Genomic DNA, 12,783 nt, shown 5'->3' with positions numbered 1-12,783 from the left:
GAGGAGAAAACGCAGTATTATACATTAGCAAACGCCGCAAAATGATCGCTCTGAACGGTGTACATCTAATGACATAAATTAACTACATAATTCAATTCAGCCTCCTATATTAGGTCACCTGTATCTCTTTAAATTCGCCATCTGCTATTTCATTCTCGGGTTAGGAAATGAAATAGAAAAGGCAGATGTCAGCTTCCTGAAAATGGAGACCATTTACCTCCCTCCATGGCCCCACAGCACATCGCAGCTCCAAGATTTTCAAACCGCATCTTAAAAGTTAGGCCCCTTTGGCTGAAGGGGCCGGTGGGAGTGGGTGAAGGGAACAATGGCCTCCTGCTTTTCCAAGACACATTTTTGTACAATCAACAACTCTTGGAGGGCAGTGTGCAAACGCCTCATCTCCAGACGGCAGTTAGTCTGGCCTGCCGTCGGAACACCACCGGACGCTGGCGGCTGGCCGGCTGTGCACTAGACACCATGCCCAAGTTTACTCTTCTCTGTCCTCCCAGCGACCCCGTGAGGCAGGTACTTTTATTATTTCCATGCTACAAGGAAGGAAACCGAGGTTTACGGAGGTGAGTGAGCCACCTGCACAAGGTCACACAGGTAATAAATGGCAAGATGGGAAACTGGGCTTCATGCCTAGAACCTCAAGTTACTAATTTAACAACCACCACCCCCGCCGAGGTGCTCTGCGGTGGGTTACTGGTTGTATGCGGATGATTTAATTAAACCCCCTCAGCGTAGGTACTATTTTCAGCCTCAATGTATTGATGGGACAAAGGACACTGAGGCACAAGCCATGTGCTCAAGGACATGGACAAGGACAAGCCAGTTAGTGGTGGAGACGGGATGGAAACCTGGCCCGTGTTCCTTGCTGCTTGGCTGGGGCGTGTCCAGATCCGTTGATCAGAGTGTGCCTGGGTGCACTTGCACCAGGAGCCCTTGGTATCCTGGGGGAAACGGCTCTGATTCCCCCCAGTGACTCACACACTAAAACATGGTCAGGGACTTAGATGGTGAGGCTCCTTATCGATTTTAGTGTTTCCTGCTGGGCTTTATTACTCTACTTTTCATAAAAAGGATGCTCATAAAGCAATAGTGGGTGCGATCATCTGGAGCAGAGGCACCTGGGACCATGGGTTTGCTTCCGAGGACTAAGTGCTGTGTCTTGCAAAACCCTTGCGTGCTCTGGCCGGAGAACATTCTAGTGAGATGAGGTGGGACACGGCTCGCACTACACCCAGGGTTCGCCCACTTCTCCCTGCTGCTCACGCCGGGGTAGGTGGACCGCTAGTGTGGGCATCACTGGGAGCTTGTTTGAAATCTGAAATCTCAACCCACTTCAGGCCAGCCGAATCAGAGTCTGCAACTTTACCAACTCCCAGGGGATTTGGGTGCACATCACCATTTGTGAAGGGCCAGCTTGGACAGCGTGGCTGAGGAGGCCTCCTGCAGCACTGGGAAGGGAGCTCCGAGGTGGGAGAGGTGAGGAGGAAGGGGACAGGAAAGTCCGATTCGCCCACGGGCCTCCCTAGCCACCTGCTCTCCGGGTGGCCGAATGCGCCAACATGAATGCGTTGTGGGGTGGCTCGCTCCGTCTTGCCGACCGCACAGGACTGCACTTTAGGTGTATCGTGGGCTGAGAAGGCTTTGATGGCTTAGTCTACCGAGTGTCCATGTTTGGCTCAGGTCATGGTCTCATGGTTTGTGAGTTCAAGCCCCACACTGGGCTTGCTGCTGTCAGCCTGTCAGAGCAGAGTGTGCTGCGGGCCCTCTGTCCCCCCCTCTCCACCCTTCCCTCGCTTGCACTCTTCCAGTAAAAAAAAAAAAAAAAAAAAAAAAGGCTTCCGAGTCCGGCCAGGAATATTGCTGCCATTTGTAACATGTCTTTGAGAAAAGTGCTCTGGGTTCGAAACAGTTAACTGCAAATAAAGTTTCGGCACCCAGCCTGGAGGTGGGGGCTTCCTGTATTTTAAAACTTTACTTATGTGGACGGATACCGATCCTTGTTAACTTTCTGTTCCTCGCAGAGCGCTAACATGTTTCTCTGGTTACCACAGTGGCTGCGGGAAGAAGTCCACGCTTAACTGGTTTACCACCAGGACACCAAACACAAAGGACACCGGTGCCAACTCTTTCTGTTTTTTTCCAGCCGCCTGTGTACAGCTCACACCGGGCACTCTACTGCAGTGTTCCTGCCCACGCTATGCCACGGGCATTTTTAGATGCCTTTATAACGTGTGTGGTGGGGGGGACATGGGTTTGGAAAAAAGAACTAGTGTATTTTATAGTTTTAGAAATGAATGATCAGGGGCGTCTGGGTGGCTCAGTCAGTTGAGCATCTGACTTTGGCTCAGGTCATGATCTCGCAGTTCGTGGGCTTGAGCCCCGCGTCGGGCTCTGTGCTGACAGCTCAGAGCCTGAAGCCTGCTTCAGATTCTGTCTCTCTCTTTCTCGGCGCCTCCCCCGTTTGTGCTCGGTCTCGCTCACAAAAATAAATAAACATCGGGGCGCCTGGGTGGCTTGGTTGGTTGGGCGTCCGACTTTCGCTTAGGTCGTGACCCCGCGTCGGGCTCTGTGCTGACTGCCAGCTCGGAGTCTGGAGCCTGTTTTGGAGTCTGTGACTCCCTCTCTCTCTGACCCTCCCCTGCTCACGCTGTCTCTCTCTCTTAGAAATAAATAAAACATTAAAAAAATTTAAAAAAAAAATAAACATTAAAAGAAAAGAAATGAACCATCATATTCAGCCATGGCAATGGGCTCCATCCCTTAGATTAACTCTGTAATTGGAAGGCACATCTGGCAGTGAGAATATAAGAATGTTACCCAGACTTTGTTGCACGAGGCAGGCATAAATCCACACGAGGTGAGAAACTCCAGGAGAACACTGTGCAGCCAGGCCCATCTGACCAAAGCTACAGTGTCAGCTTTGTTTGTAGATAATAACACAATAATACAACTACTGCCTCTTTATGCCCTTTATATAGACACTTTTTTTTTCTTTTTCAATATTTATTTTTGGGAGAGCATAAGCAGGGAAGGGGCAGAGAGGGTGGACAGAGGATTCGAAGTGGGCTCTGTTGACAGGCTGACAGCAGTGAGCCTGATGTGGGGCTCGAACTCACGAACCATGAGATCATAACCTGAGCCAACATTGGATGCTCAACTGACTGAGCCCCTCATGATAAACTTTTTAAAATTATTTTTAAATGTTTATTTGAGAGAGAAAGCATGTGTGTGAGCGGGGTAGGGAGGGAGGGGGAGAGGGAGAGAGAGAGAGAATCTTAAGCAGGCCCCACACTGTCAGCTCAGAATCTGGCAATGTGGGGCTTGATCTCATGAACCGTGACATCATGACCGGAGCAGAAATCAAGTCGGACGCTTAACCAACTGAGCCACCCAGGCACCCCCATCGTTAACTTGTTTAGCGGATGCGAGACCCGGGCTGACAAAGGCAGATGGGATTGCTGTAGTTCCTGGAGCTGGCGGTGAATCTCAGCAGGCAGCTTTTGGTCATCCTGCTTCTTTCAGAACAAAATTGGGAACTAAAAGTTGCCAAAATATTAAATGCTGGGAAGTGTGAAATGTGTTTCCTTAATTTTCAACCTATCTCTCTCAAGGGGTGGGCGGGGGGGGGGTGGTGGTGGTGGCGTGGAATGAAGTTTAGTCAGAAGACTCCCATGCTCCTTTCCAATTATGCAATTGTCGCGTCCAAGAATCGGGGCTACTTATCTGGGACCAGCAGACAAGAAAGCACATAAGGTCTGAAGGGCCAAGGGACTCCCTATCCTGGGATCAAAGAGCCATCTCTATAAATCTACTTTTAAAAATCAAAGTTCTCCTGCTGAGCAGACGCAATATAGTATTATGTTAACAAGACCTGAAACATTCACATAAAATTCTCTCCCAATAAAAAACGTTTGTTATCAAAGAAGTGTGGCCCTCACACAAGGATCACTACTGCACTATGGGAAAGGAAGAATTTGGACAGCCCTTGGGAGCGGACCTCTGGCCTCACGCCTGGGGTTAGAGGTGATCTCTGTTGACTTTGTGTGTCCTCTAACAAGGCCCCCTGCTTAACATAACGGGGGAGCCACTAAATTGTACTTACTTTTCATGCTGCATTAATGGATTCTTTTACAAAGGCTGAAAATCATGGGCTTTTGCCCTTCACGACCCTAATTTTAACTGCAATGAATCTTCAAAATCTTTACTGATTTCGGGTTGAGCTTATTTTGGGGAAATGATGAGTTCTATGAATAGTCTTTATAAACATACATTAAACTTAGTTAAAGAGAAAATATTCAACTACTTAAAAGTAGTCCTTCTAAGTAAAGGAACATTCTCGGCATGAATAGAAAAATTATTAAAAATTCTATTTTGTATAAAGTGATAGAACTGTAATTTCTACTTAACCAAAATACTGTTGTAGTTAATTTGTTGTGTTGGGGACATTTTTCTGGCTTCTAAAGTCTTCTTTTTCATACTAAACAAATTATCCAGTTTTATTTTGGTTCAGAAACAAAAATAAGCGTTCTTACTTACAGCCATTTGTTCTTGTAGTTTGTGACCTGAAGTAGAATCCTTTCTATACATTTCTTCTCTCCCTCTAAGAGATAATCGAACACAGTTGCTTTTCTTTCTTATGAAATAATAACTCAAAAATGTAAATTCTTTATTAAGCCAAAGTATTTTCTGAGTGGTATCTCTACTGTCCTTTGCTTCTCAGCCTTTGGCTAAGATCAAATGGAAATACATTTCCTGGCAATATAACGCCTCAATAAATACTTTTAATTTTTTATCCTTTTTAAGTAGGCTCCACGCCCAACACAGAGCCCAACACGGGGCTTGAACCCACCACCCTGAGATCAAGACCTAAGCTGAAAACAAGAGGTGGATGCTTAACCAACTGAGCCACCCAGGTGCCCCAATGAATACTGTTTAGAATAGAGGAGTAAAAACAGAGGCTAATTAGAAGCCAAACAGAAGCCTTCTTGAGGATCGGGCTTTCTCTGTATCTTCCCTTCTTTGGATGTGAAATGAACTACTCTAAGATAATGCATGAGGAAAGGTGGCCACGTATAATGTCTGGTGACTGAAAAAGAGGGATATGAAAAATCATTAATGAAAACAGACATGGCAGCTACACTGGGATTTCCACTGGCCCCACTTAGAGAAGATGGATGTTCTGGGATTTTTTTTCTGGGCAGGCAGACCAGCTTGTGACCACATTCAAAAGATGATCTCTTTTTAGTAGCTAGGGACACTCTGAGAGAGAGAGAGTGTGTGTGTGTGTGTGTGTGTGTGTGTGTCTCCTGTTAAGAGTGCCCTTATCTTTCCTGGTGGCCTCTGGGGTCCTGTTCCTGTGTGAAGGGATACCATGGTGGCCAGAACTTGGTCCCCACTTTAAGGACAGACCAATAGAGCAGACCATTGGGATATTTGGACCAAGACACTCTACTCTGTAGTTAAAAAACAAAATCTTTTTCACTCTATGATTTTTATATAAAAAGAATGCATATAATACATTCTTAACGTATGACTGATTAAGATATAAGCCATGTTCAATTACCATAACCACCCCCACACTGCGCTCACACACGATGCCAGGGTTACACAGCACAGACCACCCTGACTTATGCCAGTGGCCTTAAATAAAAGAACAGGCAAGCACTGCTATTTTTCTTATCTTTTGTAAGGGAAGACTCTAAGTTTCTCCTAGTGCTGGGAAGCTAGTCCCTAACTTTCTTCCCATTAAAAAAAAGTGGTAAAAAATCTGCTCAAAAATTTTTTTCAACATAAAAGTGAAAACCAGTAGGAGTAAAAGGCAAAGTCCTCCCTCCTACCCTTCCCAGAGGGGAGCCCTGTAAACAATTTCTTGTGCCAACTCCTGGGTAAGTTTCTCTTCCTATTTAAGCGATGTGTCTGTATAAGGTATACTTAACAGCATTCTGTACGGAAATTGGATAATTCTACATGTACAGTCCTGAAATCGGATTTTCAGGGAGATTAATGCTTCAAATAGGTAACTGGGGTAGTTTTTACACTCTCTGGAGTGCGTGAGGCAAGCAGAGATGTTGTAACACATTCTATGTGCAAAGTCCCTGGGGCTGCCTTTTGGAAAAGGAGAGATTGGGGGAGTTCATTTAGAAAAACACCAAGATAAAGGTAAAACAGGAGGGTCTGACTGACCAGACATCCACACAGTAAAGAAGAAATTCTGCAATTTTGCAGTGCCTTGAGCGTAAGCTAAAGGACGATCAGTTTTGAGTTGAAAGATGTTGAGAAGTCTCCCTGCACCCCATAATATTTTTCCTTTATTGATTGTAAGGATGGTATCACTTAGTTTCCTTCCTCGTTTCCTTCCTTCCTTCTTTTTTTAAAGTTTATTTATTTTGAGGGAGAGAGAATCCCAAGCAGGCTCTACACCCAGGAGAGAGCACGACGTGGGGCTCGATCTCATGGCCCATGAGATCATGACCTGAGCTGAAACCAAGAGTTGGAAGCTTAACCTACGGAGCCACTCAGGTGCCCCAAGGTGGTTTGCTTTCAGCTGTGGTCATCAGGACCTCACCGCCCTGGCTGGCTCCGTAAGACAAAGTCCTTCCACTTCCTGTACCTGGAAGCTCGGAGGTGGTGCACTGAAGTCCTGGTGGGGCCCTGCAGCCCCCTGCTTTCTCTCTCTCTTGTCCCCTGGGCTTTGGCTTCATCCTCAGGTCCCTGCTCTGTGTGGGCAGCTCGAGACCGAAGGCACATACCCCTGACATCCAGCGCAGTCCTTTCTTTTCCCCCCTCAATTCCTTTCTTTTATCGACTTCCAAAGTAATAGCTTGGTGCCCTGGCTACTCCAGCGGCACGTGTCTGGTACTACGCTACGCGCTTTCCATGTGCCGCATGTAGCTCATTTACTTCCTACGACCCTACGGGCCGGGGTTCCACCATCATCCCCATCTTGCACAGTGGGAAAACGCATGTTAATGTGCCTCAAATCACACAGCTCAGGCCCGGGGGAGCTGGGACTCAAGTGCAGTGTGAGTCCCGGCGCTGACCGCGGAGCCCAGGCCTCCCTTATTGAATTGTGGCGTGGAGTTCACTGCCCCTCGGTGGCAGCCGGTGCGCTTGAGCCGCAGAGGGGAAGGAGAATGTCACCAGGATGGAAGCCGCAGGAAGCAATGACCCCGTGTTGTGTAGAAACCGATGTGTCCTATGGAGCTCCTAATGTCTCAGCTACAGCATTCAGGTAAATAAATTTACCTGCACTTGTAAAGTAAACTCAGTTACTTTACAACTTCAGCCTGGATTACTTTTAAACCTTATATTTATTGAAGGACATGTACACAGCTTACACTTGGGGTAGTATCTTTCCAAATTACATCTTAAAACTCTAGTCATAGCGCCTCGCAGTGAATAAATCATACCTTATGACAGCTGAAAAAAAATTCCCAAAGTGATACACATATAATAACACCCAGAGTTTTTTTCTTAAAAATAATAGGCTTATAGTTTTTTAAGCTGTGAGACATGGATTATTTAAGCCCCTTCTGAAAGTGTAAATACCATTTTCCACTGAAATAACTGAAGAGCCACATGAATTTTTATCTAAAAATTTCAGGGAAAATATCCCATAACTATGTTTGGAATTTGCTCTGATAATTAATCTTAGTGGGTTGGCAAAATCTGAGATAGACAATTCGAAATCAGTGCTGTGTTTTTTTTTTAATTATTTATATTTGGGTGAGCACAAACGTGGGAGGGGCAGAGAGAGAGGGACAGAGGATCCAAAGCAGGCTCTGCGCTGACAGCACTGAGCCCGATGTGGGAATCGAACTCAGGAACTGTGAGATCATGACCTGAGCCGAAGTTGGACACTCAAGCGACTGAGCCACCCGGGCGCCCCTCAATGCCACTGCTGATCAGTGAGCTGGTTTCTCTTGTCACGTACAGGCTTTGTTTTTATTCATTAACAAAAGTGATACATGAAGGCCACACCTCCAGAGGTATGAAATTGCTTGCAGTCGGCGCCCATCTCCATCACACAGCTGTGGACGCTCTCTTCTGCCTCTCCTCGTTCCACCACAAAGGCCACCTCTGAGCCCGACAGCAGCCCCAGGAGACAGGGGACGTGGAAGAGGCTTTCTTTTTCCTTTCTTTTTCTTTTTAATGAAAGTTTTATTTTATTTATTTTTAGAAAGAGAGAGAGAGAACAAGATGGAAGGAGAGAGAATCCTAAAGCAGGCTCCTTCCTGTCAACTCTGGACCCTACCGGGGGCTCAATCTCCCAAATGGTGAAATCATGACCTTCGTCAAAATCAAGAATCGGACACCGACGGAGCCACCTAGGCGCCCAAGAGACTCTCTTATTCCCACGAACAGGTGCAGCAATGGGCTCCTGGCAGTGATGTGTCCTTCTCTGGGGCCCATCAGGAAGGGAATCCCCAGGGCACAGGCCCTCAGTGGTAATCAAAGCCTGGTGAGGAGCAGTAACCCAATCAAGCCTGAGCTGAGGTGGGAAGGGTCCCACCCTGTATGGTGTGTGTGTGTGTTCCTGGGTAAGGTACTGCCCCCAGCCTTGGTTCGTTATCTGGAAATACAGTCCGAGTATCAAAATATCTACAGGATAGGGCCCAGTTCAAAACTCAAATGAAATAAAGAAAGGACCCTGGTTTAGTGCTTAATACACAACAGATACAACTGTCATTTTATAACAGAAAATATAACCATCATTGTCTTCTGAAGTGAGGGTAACTTATTTACGGTAGACACAGAAAAAGGAAGTTTATAAACAATTCCTATTTATGATGAATTATGTATTTCTTTTCTTTTCTTTTCTTTTTTAAATGTTTTATTTATTTCTAGGAGAGAGAGACAGTGTGAGCAGGGGAGGGTCAGAGAGAGAGAGGGAGTCACAGACTGAAACAGGCTCCAGGCTCCGAGCTGGCAGTCAGCACAGAGCCCGACACGGGGCTCGAACCCACAAACCGCGAGATCATGACCTAAGCGAAAGTCGGAAAGTCGGACGCTTAACCGACTAAGCCACCCAGGCTCCCCTGTATTTCTTTTATAAGAAAAAAAACATGCAGTAGTTTTGTGAGACTCTCTCCTAACTTTTCTGGCCTTACAAACAATTTTAAAAGCAAAACTTTCTGGCCTTTTAACTTATGTTCATCAAGTCTGAAGGTAACCCCAACAGTCAAGAACTAAGATACTCAAGCAAAGAGGGACTCCCTCTGAATGAGGACAAATCTTATTTTAAAGGAGAAGCTGGGGCCCCTGGGGGGCTCAGTCAGTTGGGTGGTAGACTTCGGCTCAGGTCATGATCTCACAGTTCGTGAGCTCGAGCCCCACATCGGGCTCTGTGCTGACAGCTTGGAGCCTGGAGCCTGCTTCAGATTCTTTGTCTCCCTCTCTCTCTGCCCCTCCCCCACTCATGCTCTGACTCTCTGTCACTCAAAGAGAAAAAAAAAAAAAAGGAGAAAGGAGAATCCAGGAGTGTGAGGATGGCCTGAAGGCAGCCGTGCCCCTACTAGTTGGTAGGAAATGAAGGCCCTGCCTCTGTGCAGGGCAAAGAGGAGGCTGGGAGGGTGGAGGCACATTCAGTCATCTGTCAGTTGACCGACAAGTCCATCAGCTCTGGCAAAAAGAAACCAATTTAATATAATACTTCACCGTTTGGGGACCTGACATTAAGTAATCAAATTCTGGTTTCTGAGAAGCTCATCTGAACATTAATGGTGGTGTTCTAGGCATGGGTTTTATCCCAAGGTCCTAATGGCAATTAAATCATTATTCTGTGAGACACTGAAAGCAGAGAGAAGATGCAGGGGAAGGGGGGAAGCAAAGGAGGAAGGCAGGCGTGGGGCAGGAGAGCTGCCTCTACTTGGCCGAGCGGGTCTTCGTCCCACGGAGCTTGTCACAGAGCCCGAGCTGCCCTGGCACTTAGCTCCTTCTTGTCTTTGCCCTGTCCGGCCCCTCCGAGCCCTGCGTTAAGGATAACGGGCTGTTGCAGCAGGAAAATGCAAGATGGAGGGAGACTGTATCCTTTCCTTTGAGGTCCCCTTTATGCTTGTTTTAGGACAGAGGCAGAGCGGTGGGCTGGGAAGCCTGCCTGGAGGAGGGGAGGGATGGCAGGTGCCGCCTCTAATGCTCCCTGACGGACACTTGGCTGGCCGCATCTTGAGGAAACTGAATTAGGGAAGAATTTAGGACTATCCTGCGGCCTCTAATTTACCTGTTTTAAATACTAGGGGTCTACTTTGCTCTGCAATACTTTTTGTTGTTTTTTATAAGGTGGTTTAGATCAGATGCTGGCGGAACCTTCAGGAACTCAGCCCTAGGCTCCAACGAGACTCACTGCAGACAGGGCTTGATGAAATGAGGTCCTAAGGGTGGGGCTCTGACCCAATAGGACAGGTGTCCCCGTAAGAAGAGGAAGCTACAGAGACCACACGCACGTAGGGAAGGCCCTGGGACGACAAGGCTGCCTGAATGCCAAGGGAGGGGCCTCAGGAGAAACCAACCCTTCAGACCTTGGTCTTGAACTTGTGGCCTCCAGAATGGGGAGGAAATAACTCCCGTTGTTCAAGCCCCTCAGTTTGAGGTACTCTGCTGTGGTGGCCCAACTGAGCTGACCCATCGTCCTCATGTGGGGGATTCTTTGCCTCTACACACTTTCCTCAGTATCAACAGGACATGGTTTTCTTCTGTAACTTTCTCCAATTCCTGGACTGAAGGAGTCCTAGCTGTGCTACTTGCAAAGGCTTCTCTAAACTGAACATTTTTTCTTATCGCAAGGCCGGACAATAATTACAGGATCGGGCTGGGGCTGAGGTAGCTGGTGCAAACTCAGCCGCCCCTCCTGGACTTCTCCCCACCTTCTTCACCTGTCTCCCCCTAGCGCCTCTAACGCTGGGGAGCACAGCAGGTGCCTACACCGGCTTCCTCTAATGCAGTGGAAGAAATAACCTGTGGGCCACTTACCTAGGTCATTCACAAGCCCCCCCCCCCCTTCTGTTTCTCACAAACATATAGAATATATTAAAAATAAGGAGATACACTAAGAGAGATGACAGATTCTCTTCCTTTAAATTTTTTTTTCAACATTTTTGAGAGACTGAGGGAGATAGAGCGCAAGCAGAGGAGAGGCAGAGACAGACAGAGACACAGAATCCAAAGCAGGCACAGAGCCTGATGTGGGGCTTGAACCCAAGAACCACGAGATCATGACCTGAGCTGAAGTCAGGCGCTCAACCAACTGAGCCACCCAACTGCCCCAGATTCTCTTCTTTTAAATTTAATTTTTATCAAAGTATATCATGTACATGGCTCAAAAGGTCACATCGTTCCTCAAAGCACACTGAAAGAAATGACAGGTCCCTGTGTGCCACTGCCCGCCCGCCGCATTCCTATTCGAAGCCTCTGCTGACTCCCTGCTGCTCTGGATTTTGCAACTTCAATTATTATCGACTGGCTTTCTTAATATAGAAGATGTGGCTTTAGTTCTTTTACATCCCCGCACTCATGCTTCCTCCCCACCTTCTTCCATCTCTCAAATGTACAACTATCATTACCTTCGGTCAGATCAGGATTTATTGGACTATAAATATTACTCGGAGTGAGGCCATCATACATATTCTGAACACACTCGTGTTCTGTTACAGCTCCTGCTTCTCCAAGCTAGTAACTCGTGCACCTTCATTAGCTCAGCTTGCTGGGTGCCTATCGTTCAACTAACATCCAGGGGCAGACCTCCAGGCCAGCCTTCCTGGAGCCAAGTGTGAGGTCAGCCTCCCTCGCAGTTTGCCAGTGCCCTTCATCCTGCAGGCCAGCCAAACAACCGTCTGGTGGGATCTCTTTGCCATGATCCTGGGGATTCCCTTCTGGTACTTTCTATTGTCTCAGGTTCCATCTTTGGAACCCACACTGTGGTAGATACACCCTGTGGCGACTTCCACTAACTGCTTTTCCTTGAAGGTGAGACCTGTGACTTGCCCTTAAACAAGAGAATATGGCAAATGTAATGAGGTGGCTCTCGGTCTTTCCCCCACTGCCGGCTTTCAGGAAGTACCATGTTAGGAATGGGCTAAGAAGGAGGTCACAAAAACCCACATGTAGCCTCCAGCTGATGGCCAACCAAAAGCTGGGCTCTCAGTCCCACAATGGCAAGGAGCTCAGCTGAAGAGGAACCCTGAGGTCAGATGAAACCACGGTCCCAGCTGAAGCTGTGCCTGGACTCCTGATCTGTGCCAATGGTGACATACAAATGTGTGTTATTTTAAGTGGCTCAATCTGTGGGGATGTTTTACAGCTTAGAAAATAGAAAATCAATACAGGGATCTTCCTCTTTTCTCGTTTTTCTATTTGCTCCAACTGTATTTTAAAAACTGCATTATTTAGTAGCTTGGCATATGATGAGCTGTACACGTTCAAAGGTCAAGGTTATGGAGTGCGATTACAAAATAAGCTTCTATAAACATTTAGATACAGATCTTTCTATGGGCCATTATGTTTCACTTCTCTTGAGTAAATAATTAGGAAAGGATTTTTTTTTTTGCCATATGGTAGATATGTTTAACGGAATTACCAACTTATTTTCTAAAGGGGTCATGTGTTATCATGCCTTCTTTCCAGCAGTGTATGACACTTCTGGTTGTCCCATATCCTCACCAACATTTGGTACCGTCAGTTTTTTTTTTTTTTTTCCTAATTCTAGATACTTTAATAGCTACGTAGTCATATCTCCCGGTGGCTTTAATGTGTGTTTCCCTAATTTTCATGTGCTTA

At 46.8% G+C, this 12,783-nt stretch overlaps 1 protein-coding gene across 1 annotated transcript in view; it reads right to left on the bottom strand.

The window, feature by feature from the left end:
- Positions 1 to 12,783, bottom strand: part of MTHFD1L (methylenetetrahydrofolate dehydrogenase (NADP+ dependent) 1 like) — a 183,444-nt gene that overhangs the window by 7,951 nt on the left and 162,710 nt on the right. The gene's annotated exons all lie outside the window — the stretch shown is intronic.

This window comes from Hyaena hyaena, unplaced genomic scaffold (genome assembly GCF_003009895.1).
Source record: "Hyaena hyaena isolate Hyena2069 unplaced genomic scaffold, ASM300989v1 scaffold_184, whole genome shotgun sequence".
Classification (NCBI taxonomy): Eukaryota; Metazoa; Chordata; class Mammalia; order Carnivora; family Hyaenidae; genus Hyaena; species Hyaena hyaena.
This window is presented reverse-complemented; position numbering and strand designations above follow the sequence as displayed.